Source organism: Anomalospiza imberbis, chromosome 4, assembly GCF_031753505.1.
Source record: "Anomalospiza imberbis isolate Cuckoo-Finch-1a 21T00152 chromosome 4, ASM3175350v1, whole genome shotgun sequence".
Taxonomy (NCBI): Eukaryota; Metazoa; Chordata; class Aves; order Passeriformes; family Viduidae; genus Anomalospiza; species Anomalospiza imberbis.
This window is the reverse complement of record NC_089684.1, coordinates 40,513,772-40,527,962: the sequence shown is the minus strand read 5'-3', so window position 1 is coordinate 40,527,962 and position 14,191 is coordinate 40,513,772. Positions and strand designations below refer to the sequence as shown.

Below are 14,191 nucleotides of genomic sequence, written 5' to 3'. Positions count from 1 at the left end.
CAAACAATTATCTCACCGGTGACTTCTGAGAATGTCCAGAAGTTGCATTTAAGGCATTTGTGACACAATACCCACACAGCAGCAGCAAGAGTAGAGTGAAATCCTTTGGTGTCGTGGAATTGCTGAATGGCTGAGGCTGGAAGGGCCCTCTGGGGGGTCATCTCATCCAGCCCCCCTGCTCCAGCTGTGTCACCCACAGCAGCAGCCCCGCAACAGCTCCAGGGATGGAGACTCCACAAGCCTTACCTGTGCCAGTGCTCGGTCACCTCCACAGTGAAAAATGGGGGAACCTCCTGCCTTTCAGTGTGTGCCCATTGCCTCTGCTCCCTTGGACTCTGTTTATGTAGAGGGGTGTCTCAGATGAGGTCATTTGTGTGTCAGAGAACTGGAGGAGGCAACAAAGATTCATGTGCCCAGCTGGTGTGATAGACTACAAGAGAACCATAGGAACAATTTCCATCCAGCGTGTTTTTTATCAATCTCCTTACAGGTCACAAGGCTCATTATGGATTCCCCCACTTTAAATTTATCCACTTCAATCCCTTCACCCAGCCTGTCCCAGCAGTGCCACCCAGTTTCACGGAACAGATCCAGTGTCACTGGATGCCTGCTATTCTGGACTTTGCTTACTCTTGTCAGTTTATGTCCCTTTCCATCTGTGTCCAAGCTTCATATTTTGAGTCTTATTGCCTTCATTTAAAATAGGAATAGAAAAATAGAAAACTATTCTACTATTTGCAGTTCCCGGAAAGGAAGACAGTTATTTCTCACAGAGGTAAATGAAATTCAGCAGCAACATGGACATAGGCTGTGCTTATTCTCAAAAGAAATCTCTTCTTAGATTTCTACTACGTGAGGAGATATTGAAAATGAGCCTTTAAGACTTAAAACTTCAGTCTCATGGCCTGACAGGAGAGGTTTCATTAGGTAGGAACATTTGGATAAGGTTTAGTAGATGTTTTTCAGCCACTTGACAGACCAGGTTGTCTTTTTTTGTGTGCCCTACTTTGTATGAAAAAAAAAAGAAGAAGAAAAAAAAAGTCCTGGGAATATGAGGTAAGGGGAGCTCGAGCTCATTATTTGTCAGGAAGTGTGGTGACTGCAAAGTGCAAACTTTGTGAAAAACATGATACTGATGTTTTTATTCACTTTGATTAAGCAAGATGCCAGTAACTGATGAATGCTGGAGAAGTGCACGTTATGAACATTTTTGAACAAAGACACTTTATCCCAGTAATGCTGCTGTCTTGTAATAGGATCAAAGAAAGGGTCATGTGGTTTTTGACAATGTGTAGAATTCCTTCATCTCATTCCTTAGAGGCTAATTGATGAGCCATGGAGACAAAGTAGTTGAGGAAGGATCCAAGGATGTTTTCCAGAAAATGGGACCGGTTCCTGAAGAGCAGATTACATAACAGAATGTTAGCAATGAACACATGCATGCAGGTTGCCATAGGGTTGGTTGTATGTGCAACTTCTTCTTAGCTCAACAAGAGTTTTTAAGGCTCTTGCCAATAGTTTCAGTTTGGAAAGGACAAAATAGTATCAGATACTGTGACTTCAAAATCTTGTCATTGCAAGCACAGAGGCCTTTCTGATTTGTGTTTTTTCTTGTGCTTTACATTTTCCATCATGTCTACACCTGTGAGACTGTGCATACCAGCACAGCTGGAAAAGGGAAGATAATAAATCTGGGTTCCAGTACTGCCACTGAGCACTGAACGTATCTCTGGACACCCACTAGAGATCCCACAAAAGGTTTGAGTATACCCAGACCTCCAGCTGATAGAGCTCTTCTCCCTCTTGTGCACAATAAAGTACGAATGGCAGTTCAGAAAATGTATAATTACAAGTAGCACAAGAGGAGAGGTAACTCCTGAGATCCTACTGCTCCTGTTCAGCAGTGGAAGAAATTAGTTTAACTGAACGGGCACTTTATTTTAAATACCTATTTTGCCCAGAGCTATCTGAGCATGAAATGATAGGAGGGTTCATGTGATTTAGCTTCTCCCAATTCTCCTATAAGAATATTGCCCAAGCTGCCAATTCAGGGCAGGAATAACAGAGTGTTCAACATGGTGACAATTTCCCATCTCCCCAGTAAGTCTCGGATTTTTCCTTTCTTGGCTTCATAAAATAGTTTTAAACACAAAGCTCTTGGTAACAATCTGATTTCAAAACATAAACCTAATGTACTCTGTTAATGACTAGGGATATAAAAATATTTCATATTCTATCTACTCTATGAAAATTAACATTGCATTATACTGACTCTTGGCTTGATTTAACAATTTGAATTGCTGGTTGTTATGTAAAGTTGGATTTCTGTTCTATTCTTTTACCTGGTAGAAGGCAAATTGTAAATGGCACCTCTAATTGAACTAAAAGAGAGAGAGAGAGAAAGGAAAAGCTTATGTAGATAACAACAACATGTACAAGCAAATGCTACAAAATTCAATTAAGACTGAAAGAAAAAACATTGCACTAGGGAATGTCTACTGCAGAACAGAGGGACATTTTCTGTGCAATAGTTGTTCAAAGCATACAGGAGTTGGCATCACTTTTGTTAGATCATGTTGGGAGTGCAGCCTTACAGTTATATGTAAAAGTATTGTTCTTTTTATTGGAAGGCTGAGAAAAGGGATGTGATTTATTGTTTTTAAAGGAAATACCTATACAACTGTGTGTCTTAAGGGCATCAGTACCCTCTAGAGCTTTTTGCTTCTAGAGTTGATGTTTGAAGCTGGCTCATGTCCACGCCTGCTGGAAATCACCACCATCTGAGACCTGGTCCTATAATGCAAAAAACTCTCTAAGGTCAGGGATAGCTTTGTATGCAGAGTGGATTAATAATAAGCCTTTCTTAATTGCTGTTCTGTGGCTTTTGTGAAGTGAGAGTTCTCAGTTGAGAGCCCAATGGATACCTGCAGCAAGGAAAGCACCCAGCAGCACCACAGGGGGTTTTGTCTGGTGTCTTAGCAGGGATACAGGAACTGAGTAGGTATCTGATAGCTGTGGCCCTAAAATCACAGGGTATTGCCTTTTGCAAGTGAAGCTGTACTGAGTAAAGTACACAGACCGTAATTTAAAAACTTCACAGAGAAATTAAACTGTTGAAAATATTTTAATATTACGGTCTGAGACTAAGAGGTAGGGACGTTCTTCATTACACTGCCAGTTCTAGAAGAGGAGTTCTAGAAATGCTTTTGTAAAGACTGATTTATTAAAAACTGCAATGCAGCTTGTCTCACATGAGTGGTTTCACCATGTTACCTTCGGAAGAAGGAGCTTGAAAATGAATTTTATTCAGTGTTTATATGGGTAGAGAGTAAGATACTGTGGGAGGAGACAAATTAAATTTGAGTTTGATCAGTTCGTACTGCAAGCTAAAGAAAATGGAAGAAGAATGGGAAAAATTAGCTTGTTTGTTGTTAATTTACTGCTTTCTTGGTTTGAGCAATGGCTAATGTACCTGTCCAGTTACTTAAGGACAAACTGTATTGGGTTTTTTTCTGATAGCAGCTGACCACGTATCAACAATTCACGGGTTTTAAAACAGATTTTTCCCTAGAAGGAAGCATCAATTCCATACCATAGCCGTGCATAAAACTTCTAATAAGATGCAGACCCTCGGCTTTCTGTCCAGTATCAACAAAGTTAAATTCTTGCTCTGTGTATAAATGGACAGATTTGTCTTAGAAGTGGCTATAAAGGCTGAGAGTGCTGTGCATACAGTGGAATGATGGAAGGAAAGAGGAAGAGGATTCAATCTTTTGTTTAAATAACGTTATCAGCATGTGGCAGAAGTTGGGAAATGACACCTGTGCTAGAACACAAGAGGAGGGTCATTTGGAAGTGATAGGCTGGAGCTGTATCTTGCAGCTATGGCAGTCTGCTAGCAAAGGAACCTCCCTCAGTACTCTACCGGGGCCACTCTACTGTGTGTGGCATCACCAAGTGGAAAATGGCAATAGTATGCTAAAATGCATTTGCACAAGGCATGAGATTGAGCACCAGAATCTACAAAGATGGATTTTTCAGGAGAATGTGTCCCTGTTCAGCACAGTAATTCATCTTCATCTAATAAAATATAGAGTGCAGTCAAGCATGCATAAATCATTCCTTGTTTGTTCTGTTTGTACTGGGCATGGATTGGATTAGAGTGCTTTGGACACTGTTTATGTCAAAGAGGAGAAACATTGCAGTATAAAGATAAAGAAGGAGAATGCTGTTTTACTACAGGCAAAACCTGCACCTCCATCAGTCTGCTGTCTGCTTTAAACAGCAAAGTGGAAGAGCAAAATACTAATTCTAGAAAATAATTAACTAACAATGTTCTGTATGAATTGTGAAGTTCTGATAGTGCCCCTTAGTGAAAAATGCCAGCCTCAAAAGTGGACTGAGGGAGGAGCTCCTCAGCAGAAATCCCAACTCCTTAGTTCTTTGTTGGCTATGCTGCTCACTCATGGTGAACTTGGGTCTTCTCTCTGAACTTTAGTGTGGCTCAGCCTTGCCAGAGCCTCCTGTGTCCAGCCCTCTGATCTGCGGTGTGTACAGTGGCACTTGAGCTGTTTGCAGAATCAAGACTTCAAACACTATTGAGATAGTTACAAATCGTGTTGTAAGGCACAGTGAGTTGTTACAGCATCACAGTCGTGGTGGTGTGCCAGAGATATGGGCTGTGCTCCCCCTGCTGCACTGAAGGATGGCAGGAGCATCCCTTCCTGTTCACACATCAATATAATCACAGATGCCGGTGACACTTCAGAAGGACGTAGTGGGCAGGGAACTGTGTCCAGATTTCGTGTGAGTCCCCTGAGTTGTCCAGCTGCCTCTGCCCTGGCCCAGGAGTAGGCATGATGTGCAAGGGCTGTGGCACACAATGGGTAAATGAAATCAAGTGGTAAGGCTGACATGCCAAAGCAGCATTTTCTAGGCACAGCTCCTAGGAAACTTCACAGGGAATTACATACAAAATTTCTGGCATTATAAAGCATTATAATTCACTGCTATTATATGACCACCAGCTGCTTGCTTAAACCTACTACAATTTCTGCTCTAGAACAACCAAGCTGAAAGGTAGAATTATGATGGGAGTCACCTTTTTCATATATTTGCACAATATCTAGTGCATTGGGGCACTAATAACAATAGGAAGTTTTAGCTCTTAATTTTAATCTTCAGTCCATCTGGGTTAGCATTTGCCTTTAAAGTGACTTAACATTTTGCATGTAATTACAGCCTCTGGATCTTCAAAAAGAACTGTTTTTCTTGAGTTTTCTGAGTGGAATAAAATACACTTATTAGCCTGTAACCTTTTTAAAATCCCTTTTCCATATGGTATTCATGTGGCATCGCGTATAACAATATAGGATAATACCCTGGATAATATGGGCTATCATGAATATTGATGATAGGGTAATTAAGATCTCTGTGCATGGTGCATGATTATATATGGGCAACCTATTGACGTAATTTCTTATGAATAAATTGAAATAATATATGACAAACATAAGAGTTCTACCAGCTTATCTGATATTTCAATCCATTTCATGTTTGGGGAGAACTGAAATATTAATAAGCAGAAAGATCTGGTATTCAAATTCATTCTAGCAGGAAAGAGGACAATTTTGCCTTTTTTTTTTTACCTGTTGACTTGTGGGACTGGTGACAAGCTGATATGTTTCCCTGGAGGCTAACATCTTATGTTCCAGAATACAGGCTTTCATTAAAAAATGATGACTTGTGAGATGTTCATATTCATGTGAACAGAGTGCAGGTGCTCACCTTCTCTAGTGCCTACAGACAGCCTGAAACAACCAGTGTGACAAACAAACCACCAGAGCTGAAACAGCCGATAGCAACTACAACATCAGTGATGAGGATTTATTCGTGTTCTTAATGGGTTTGATCTCCCAGCACTATAAAGACTCTGGGGTCACTGATCTATAGATGCTCTAAAGCCATCAACACCAGTTCAGCACTGTGATGAACAATGTCTGATTGTCACTTAATCTCCATCTCAAAATTAAGCACTCTTTTTGCCCTCGCTACTCATAGAATGCGTCTACTTCACTCTGGTGATTTAAGAGCTTCTTCTAATTTCCATCCTAACTTTCTGCACCAGTTTTACCCAATCATTATTATGCCAAAAATCTCTTTTCCTTAAATACTTGTGAGCTACCACTGCATATTGATGTCTCCCCCTTGAGTGCTGCAGCTATATCACCTCTCAACCTTCCCCTTGACTATCATGGGACAGGCTGTGCATTCACCTGATCATGGGAACAGCTCTTTTCTCCACCTCTTCCACTTGGAATCACTCTCCCTGAACTTTAGCCAGCCTTCCAAGTGAGGGTATACCTCAGCTGTATGAAATAGCATCAATACTTTCATATATCCGCCTCTTCTTTTCCTCTCTGAGCACTGCCTGCAGTATTTTCCAGACACATCACTTTGGCAGCTGACAGACACTCCCTAACTTTGTCTGGTCCCCACGACGTCCTTTCTCACCTCAGTGATTCCCAGCTGATGAGCTCTCAGTCTGGAGCAGACAGTCATGTCATTGATCCTGCAGTGTTACCTTGCATGCTGAGTAACATCCCACTCCTGTGCAAACTCCTCTGGTTATTGCTATTTGTTTGTTGCCACAGGGAAGCCAGGCTGTGCTTTGGGTGTTCAGAAGCACAGAAGGCAGGAGGGATTTTGTTATATAGAAGAAAGGGAGGGGTGTGAGGAAGCTGAAGGCAGTGCTAAAGCATGGTGCTTTTCTCAAAAAAAAATCAGCTAAATTACTCATTTTCTTCAAAGTAACTTCTGCTAAGGGAAAGGAAAGATGAAACTATGATGATCTTTCCAGCTGACTGTGAATGACATTCTGCTTTGGGAAGTGTTTGGATTATTGCTCAACTGAAGTATAGCAGTTTAATGTTTTCCCTCTCTGCAAATTACAAGACTATTTTAGAACTTTTCCTTTGTTATTGGTGTGGAAAATGAATTGACTTTACGGTAATAATACAAATTATTTTTAGCCCTATTTTATTATATATTCTAAGATCAAATTTTAACAGAAGTTTTAATTACATGTTGCTTTCTTTAAAAGGGCAAAGATGCTTCAGATTGTTGACTGTGCTTATAGAGACTTGGTTTCTTTTTCATTTTCTTCCATCCCCCATTATCCTTTTCCTGTAGCCAATTTCAATATTGGTAAGGAAGTTTTACTCAAATTGACATACATTCAAAACAACTCACTAAAATAAATACATTTTGAATCAGTGCTGCTATTTTTTTTGGTATATTTATTAACTTGGAACCTCTGAACCTGATATAATGGGAAGGAAGAGTCTTTTCTCTCTTTTCATAAGCAAATTTCCTGGTAAATTGCAACAGAAAAATGCTCAGTCCTCCTCATTGATGGATCTGTCTTACACTTCACATGGCATGACTTGAGCAGTAAAAGGTGGGTTTGCAGCTTACAACAGACACACCTAATGAATTCCTGAGCTGCCCATTTGATCATTGTACAAAGATGACAATTGTCTCGATTCCCTTATTAACATGGAACAAAACGTATTTATAACAATAGTTTATTCTAAGACTGGAGATAAAACCGCCTTGCTGCTGCCAAGCAGTCAGTGCCCACGGCATGTAATTAGCAACTTCCTTCCACTGGATTGAAAGATATTACTGCAATGTATGCAGATAGTGGGATTTTTTTAGGCTAAGGTATTGAAAATTAAATGGAAAGCTCTGAAAAGAAACAATAAGTGGGTTTTCCATCTGAAAGATAGTGGCTTTATAGGGAAAATCTCTAAGTGTGGCTGGCTTCCTGTACTTTTTGCTACAGAATGGTCATTACACACTTCACAAGTGAAGGGTATTGTAATAACAATACTGGAAAAATGTCGTTCAGTTATAAACTTGAACAGTGTTGGTTTTTTTTTCTTTTCTGAGATAGCCTCTTAGCTGATTACATTTTTGACCACAAGCCTTTCTTAAATCTTAGGCCACATTTTTCTCCTCATTATATAGATGAAACGTGTAAAGAAAACATTTCCCAGCTTAACAAACTTCTGATTAATCCAAAGAGCATTATAAATCTACAGTAAGTTTGCCTTTTGACTAGTAGCATTTGTAATGGCTTTAAAAAAGTAATCACAAAATGACTAATAACAGGCAATTGCCTTGATGCTCCTTGTTTTCAAATACTTACCTCAATCACTTCCTGCAAGAAAACGCCAACAAAAATAATACAAATAATAATGAGTGATAGGTTAAAAGAGATCTCTAAACTTGGAAATGGCAGGACTGGATAAAATATTTCTTTATTAATAGAAAAGTGTTGCTGTTACAAGTAATGCTTCAAACAATAACCTTCCTGATGTGCAGTATAATCAGTCTGTCCATTGTATGAGCAATTTGTGCTGGGAGTTGTAGTAATGATCCCCATATCGAAAATAACCAAGTTTTGCACAGGTTTGAGCAGGACCAGGAGTTCATTTGCAGATGTAGAACCATGCAATGGTTAGAACTGTTTCTTGCAGTAATTGACTGAAATTGGTAAGACCCTGAGACAAAGTGGGATTCGGTTCATTTGAGGAAGAGAGGTTGCTGATGATGCAGAAGGACAGCACAGGTGAATTCTTGAGTTGGAAGAAAAACATGAATGGGAAAGGGAGCATTCATGTGTCGAGGCCAACAGTAAGAAAGGCAGAAAGCTGAGTCCTTGGTTCATGGTGGAGAGTAGCAGTTGTCTAGATGTGTCTCTGTTTGCCTGCAATTCAGTAGGTTTTCCTCTTCCCTAATTTCTTGTCTAGATTTACTACTCCTTTTCCTATTTTTTTGTGGAGTACTGTGTGCCAGGCAGAAATCTTGGCCAGAAGTGCAGTCAGCAGTGTCTTAAGATGTATTGCTCAAAGAATGGCTAAGACATTATTCCCAGTTCAGGCTGCACTGACAGCTCAAGAGCAAAAAACCTGAAAAGTAGCACCAAGAAAGATGAAAGCTGTTAATATTCCTGCCAGAAGCACTTGGTGCTGCAGCTGCTGACGTGCAGTGCTGCAGCCCTCAGATGTGAGGTGTCTAGCACATCTCTGTGAGCAACCAAGTGCTTCCGAGGACAGGCGTGCTCTGACACATTTCTGACCAGGTTGGCCAGCAATAACCTAAAAAGGACTGCTCAGAGAAAAGGGTAGGAGGGAAACTGTGAGTTTGAACTCACAGCCAAGAATTTCAGTCACTTGTGGCTGATTTCCACCCCATGTTTCCTAGCCTGTTGTAGGAAAAGTCTGTTGTAATAGAGAGTCCCCACAACAAGACTGTATCAGGATAGTCACACAGTCGAGAAGTTTAATCTGGGAGAAAATCTCTTTCTGTAGAATACTGAGAAGGCAACAGGATTTTAGATGGACTCTCTTTTCCAGGGATTAATAACCTCACACATAGTAAGCCCTTGTGACAAGTTCTCTTTTCTACTCTAAGTCTGGCTCATGGACCTTGCACTGTTTTTTGGCTTAGAAGACAGTAAAATTTGGGGTATTTAGTGTGTCATGAGAATAAAAGGGAGAAAAAGAAGAGAAAGCAAATAACAGTATTCTTGAATTAAGAGCTGTAAATTCTCCAGATGTTTGGAAAAGCAATGTTCAGGTGACTGTAGCTCTTCTCCTTTACATTTTTGCCTTGAGTTAGTCACAGAAAGGAAGGTTTGGACAGACAAGCACCAGTGATGGAGTTGATCCGATGTATTGAACTGTCATCTGTTAGGTGAGCTAACAATCACTGGGCAATTGCAAGGTAAATTAGCTAGATCAAGAGGGCACTTGTAAAATTTATTCATTTTATTTCCCATTTGTGAAAGCTAATGCAGTTCACACAGGGAATTTTAACTCCCTCAGCTGCAGTAATGGAGCAGCTCCATCTCCAGAGCGAGGGATGCAGAGTATCAGTGAAAAATACAGTGGGACTGTGTTTAACATAGGGTTAGAAAATTCAATAAAGAAAAGCAGCGAGGCTGTAAATACATTAACTGGCATTCTCTCAAGATTTTAACCCTACATTGTCTTGACAAAATGTAATTGACCGCACGGAATTTGTGCCCTTGTGTGCTACCTTTAGACCGGCTCAGAAGTCGGCCGTACCTAAAGCTGCACCGACAGCGAGGGATTTGGCGGGAGGCTGTGAGTTAAACTTCCCCTCAGCGCGTCTGCAGCAGGGGCTTTCTAAATTGGCTTCGGAGGAGCGGAAAAAAAAAAAAAATCATACTTTATTTAAGATAGGGACTAAGAATGCCTCAACTGAGGCAGCGCCGGCCCCCGTGTGGGAGGGGGGCGCCGCAGGTGCCGTGAGGGGCGGACCCGGCGGGTCGCTGAGAACGGGAGCAGCCTGAGGGCCGGGGCCGCAGCCACCCCCGGCCCGGCCGAGCCCCTGAGGAGGGCGGACGATGTGGGAGGCGGTGCGGCGGTGCCCCTGCCCGCCCCTCGCCGGCGAGCGCGGCTCCTCCTCCGGGAGGGCGCGGCGAGGCTGACGGGTGCTGCTGCAGCCCCGGCGGCAGCCTCGCCGCCCCTCCGCGCCCCGGGCGTCTCCGCGCCCGCCGGGTGCCGGCGCCTCTCCCGGAGCAGGCTCTGCGGAGGGCGCAGACGGCAGCGGGATCTGAAGCACCTCGCGGGGACATGTCGGCCGAGCGCGCCTGGAGGTAACGAGCGGGGCGGGCGGTGCCCTCGGGCCCGGCGCGGCGAAGCCGCACAGCTCCGCGCTCGCCGGCCCCGTGCCCCCGGCAAAGTTGTGCCCGAGCCGCCCGCAGGCTCCCGCTCCGCTGCGGACACCGCGCGGGCCGGGAGCGCGGCGTGACGGGGCGGCTGCCCGGCACTGAGGCTCCCGCTGCGGAGGCAGCGTTTGCGCGGTTGTTCTATGGGGTTTCTTGGGGTTTGGGTTTGTTTTTCTTGCTTCCCGGCGCACTGAGCATCTGCCTGGCGCGATCCCCGCACCAGCCCTTCAGTGCCTGGGCTTTTCCCTTTCGCTCCCCTCGCGGAGTTGTTCTGCGCGACGCTGTTGCCCTCTAGTGTTTGCGGGAATTAGTTATGGCTCTGTTGGGGGACAAAATTAGTCAGCCTAGTGCAGTAATTATTCATAACTTCAGGTGGTTATAGCTGCTTGAATTCCCTAAATCCTGTCAGAAATTGATGTGTGCTGCTGCTCGGCTCAGCTGTCATTTGCAACCGTTGGGAAATGGCAGAAAACTTGTATATTATTCAATTCGATACCTGATGTGCTGGATAATTGCTTCAGGTTTCGGTGTGGTGGGGTTTTCTCTTCCTAATAGAATGGTAAGTGAAAGAAATAGGGTTTCTCTCACTGTCAGCATCCTCAGTCAGGTGTCTCGGAAGAAATGGTGCTGAACTCTGCTTTATTAACTCTACACTTGGCAGTTGTGGGAGAAAAGAGAGGGGAGGTAATGGTATGGGCATGGACCAGACAGTGTGCTGGACATTTATCTCAGAGACCTTGAGCAAATAATTTACTCTTTAGATAGTGATGTTTTTGCAATTGCTGAAAAATTGCAGGGTTTATCTCAGAAAAATTGTGTGATGTCAAGAGCTTAAAGATATGTCTGTAGAAAGTATTGTGTGAAGGTAAAGAGTAATTTGAGGACTAAACCAAACTTCTGTGTTCTGTTGAAGTCTTTAAAATTTTCTTTTAAACTATTAATAAACATTGTATATTTAATCTTTATAAATATTTTTTCTTGACAAACTGTAATGCTTGAATCCCTATCCTGTAAGGGTCTCTAGCACTGTGTTAGGCAATGCAGCATGGAGCTAAGGATATCACAGGTACAGTAGAAACTACTAACTGCTTACCTCAAGCACTTGGAAAAGAATTTCTATCCACCAGAATTGTTGTGCTGTCTGAGCCGTTCCCTTTTTTCCTAACAGCTATGAGGGAATGTACGCCTTTCAATAATCACACATTCCAGGGTTTGTTATGTGATGCTAAAGGGTCTCAAAGGCTTCCCTTGACAGCTTATGTCTCATATCACCATTTTTACAAGTTGAAAATGTTTTTTTTAATATGCAGTTGTAACGTCTCATTCTCAGCCTGGATTTACTCATTTGAGCTGTTAATGCTTGAATCTTTTAGTCAGTAAAATAATGCTGTAAATAAGGGTACTCAGTGTTTGGAGGCTACTTTGGTATTTTCATAACTGATTTAAAAATCAGCCCTGCTGTTCACCCCAGGTTTGGTTGTGTTTGGTTGTACTTTGCTGCTTCCTACCAGGTCCTTTGTATATCCAAAGTTTTCCATTTTAGTAACACTAAAATGACTTCAGAATACTTCCTTTGAAGTCATATTTCATAGTGACTGGTCAGAGCAGACCTTTATGTTCAGAGCAGTTAAGCAGCATTCTAATTAGTGGAGATTTAAATGTCTATAGTAGCATGCTAAACAATATGCCTCCTTTTTTCTGCTCTTCATTTAAAACTCATCCTTCATGTAATACATCACCAGCATGTCACCAGCACTGTGGTAGTATCTGGACTGGTGAAGAACAGAATGGAAATATAGTGATGGGGATGATTAGAAGAAAGTTATTAAAAATATGTCCCCAGATAAATGTAGTATACCTGAATAACATTGCTGACCACTCAATCCAGAACTAGCTCTGTTTTAGTAGTTCTTGATGAAAAGGATTTTTGTTACCCTCTAAGAGTATGTTTGTTACCTGTAAGTATGACCCAACTTTATTGTTTCTAATCAAGGGTCACAGTAAACAGTTGCCCTAGCACAGGCCTGAGGTAAGACTAAAGCAGAGTTTTCTTACTGGCTTTGCTAAGTTTGATTTGAGAACAATTCCTCACTTATTTATGGATATTTTAGTTGAGCCTATTGCTTTAACCTTGATATTAAGACAGCAGAAAAAAGTTTCTTGTCGTTTTAAAATTGTGTTGATACTTATGATTCAACTTTAATAGTATTTTTTTTTAATTCTGTCCAATTTTATGTGCCTGTGCAGTTTCTTACTTGAGCATTTGTTTTTACTGGATTGAGAACACCTGTGAATAATTTAGTAGGCTGTGTTCCCAATCTGTATTGTCTCCTGGAAGAGTTTCTATTAGGGTTATTAGGGGAAAATAATTTACAGAAGCCAAGAATTTGGTCATTTATGCTTAGCAATGAAACAACAAACTAAAGAAAGCTGCAAGTGGTAGGAACTCACTTATGGTGTGCTTCGGGTCTTTGGGCTTCCTCACAATATTTGTTCTATCAGTGCTACTTTGTTAAGTGAATTTAAAAAACCTGAAACAGAACAAGCAGAACAAATGATAACCCCCCAAACCAATCCAAATTGAAGATCTCTGTTCAAATTCATCTGTTTCATGCTGGTTGCCTGCAGATGCCTGTAATTGTGACTGCCCAGCAGTGTGTTCAGAATGGTAAATCTTCTGCTTAATAAGGTGGTATTTCTTTCCTGTACCAGCAAGAATTTCACATGAGCAGGTTCTGGGCTGCAGAAACTACTTCTACTACTTCTGCTGTAGATGACAAGAACATTGAGCCTTGCTGTCTGTGTTCATAACAAAATGCAAAATTTCCTTCCGTGACTCAGCTTTCTCTCAGCAAGATATTCTCCATAGTGAATCTGTAAGTTAAAAAGCAAATTCTGCATATTCAAAGATGTTAATTTTCACCTTAAGGGAGCATTTTGGTACATCCTACTTTGAGCAGCAGAGGTAAAAGGTCCTGGTCTGAATTTTAACACAGTGGCATGAAAATGCAAAATAGGAGATCAAATGCAGGTTCTTCTAAAGCAATAAAGTTCCAGATAGAAGAACAAACAGGAAAATTTTATTGCTTCAAACCATGGAAAAATACCATACAAATTATTTTATAGGTAAAATTTATTACACCATCAGCTTTACGGAACTTTGGATTCGCATAATATCTGACACCTGTTTTCAAGTACTTTGAGGTACAGGTGGGACCGTATTCCTCTGTCACGGTATACCGTATGACTGTAGAAATCAAAAAGAGCTGGGACTGCTGATGTTATCTATGGGTGTTTTTCATGATTTTTCACTGAAACAATACTAACAAGCTTGAACTCTTATGAAGACTTTCTAGACTCTGTTTTTTTCCTTTAAGTCTTTTTCTATACCTGGATATTTTTTCTTGATGTGGAAGCTATCATGACTTC

At 41.6% G+C, this 14,191-nt stretch overlaps 1 protein-coding gene across 4 annotated transcripts in view; it reads left to right on the top strand.

Moving 5' to 3' along the window:
- Positions 1–14,191, top strand: part of LOC137472681 (bifunctional heparan sulfate N-deacetylase/N-sulfotransferase 3) — a 255,554-nt gene that overhangs the window by 193,313 nt on the left and 48,050 nt on the right. For 2 of the 4 annotated variants that reach the window (XR_010998365.1, XM_068187991.1), the window contains exon 1: positions 10,492–10,690. The exons of 1 other annotated variant lie outside the window; for it this stretch is intronic. The gene's annotated coding sequence lies outside the window, so the exon portion shown is untranslated. Of the gene's footprint in view, positions 1–10,491; positions 10,691–11,298; positions 11,322–14,191 lie in introns of those variants that run through there. One more of the 4 variants, XM_068187993.1, reaches the window with a different exon arrangement.